This window comes from Pagrus pagrus (assembly GCF_965226575.1).
Source record: "Pagrus pagrus genome assembly, chromosome: 11".
Lineage (NCBI taxonomy): Eukaryota > Metazoa > Chordata > Actinopteri > Spariformes > Sparidae > Pagrus > Pagrus pagrus.
This window is the reverse complement of record NC_140195.1, coordinates 5168583-5169774: the sequence shown is the minus strand read 5'-3', so window position 1 is coordinate 5169774 and position 1192 is coordinate 5168583.

Genomic DNA, 1192 nt, shown 5'->3' with positions numbered 1-1192 from the left:
AGAGCTCCAGTTGGGGCACAGCTGCGGCGTTTCTCATGCACTGAGGGCTTTGAATAATATATGACAGAGTGTTTCTTGGCTTCATATATTATAATAAAGCTTTGTACACTAAGCCACTTTAACCCCAGAATTTACATACAACCTCTGCAGTACTTTAAGGCTCTGGAAATCTATTTATTCACTGGGCTTCTTAGTGTGAGGAGAAGGATCCTGCATGGAAACAAAATGTTCTGACAAAGATTTTGATCATTTTTGGTACAATCTGACATTAAATACACATGTAATATGCAATATATAGCTTGTAATAACTTGTTCGCCAATGCTGCTGTTAAATACAACATCACCAACTTATTAAAACCTATTAAAAAGGAGCCATTTGTAAGTTATGGCCTGAATTTTAGTTTAAAACATTCAAAAAATGAATTATGAGCAGAATATCAAAAGTATTTACGTTATATTAAAGATGTCTTTGTATTGTGTTGCAGAAATAGGCTACTAAAGTTTGCATGCAATACAGCTACCCCCTGCCCATTCTGTCTCCTAATACTCCTCAAAAAATGCCAAGACAGTAAATACTCTGGCAACTATTATCCTTACTAATCAGAAAAATCCAACCCTACACATTCTGAATTCAAGTTCCTCTTTTTAAGTGAACTAAGACGAGTTTTATTGCCTCATAAGACACATTTCAGGGACAGTCGCATAAGAAAAGAAGAGTAATAATCATAGTTCTTCTTCTGACAGATACGTAGTTTTACTTTAACCTGTTCCTGTCCTGTCACAAGCAGATTGGAGCTTCTATGCCCGTCCCAGAGCCTACAACAACTAATGAGCGATCATGTAGACCAGTGACCCGCTCACTTCTCTTTCTCCTCTCTCCTGAGCCACATATATTTACACTGATCCAGCTGTAAACTTGGAAATTATGCAAGTTTATGTAGTTTTTTGTGTCTTTGTATAGGAGCTGCTTTTCCATCCAAGCACATGTTTTTTGACTATTTCAGATGCATAAAGTTAGTGTGGATAAGGACTTAAAGAATTATAATGAGTTTTATGCCCCTGTAACACTCAATAAGGGGCATTTCAAGGTTAAAACAAATGTCATTTTTTAGTGATTTTCAGTGATATTTGAACTTGTGCCATGTAATAACAATAATAATCCTTTGTATTTTCCAGCTAAAGTGGACCATTA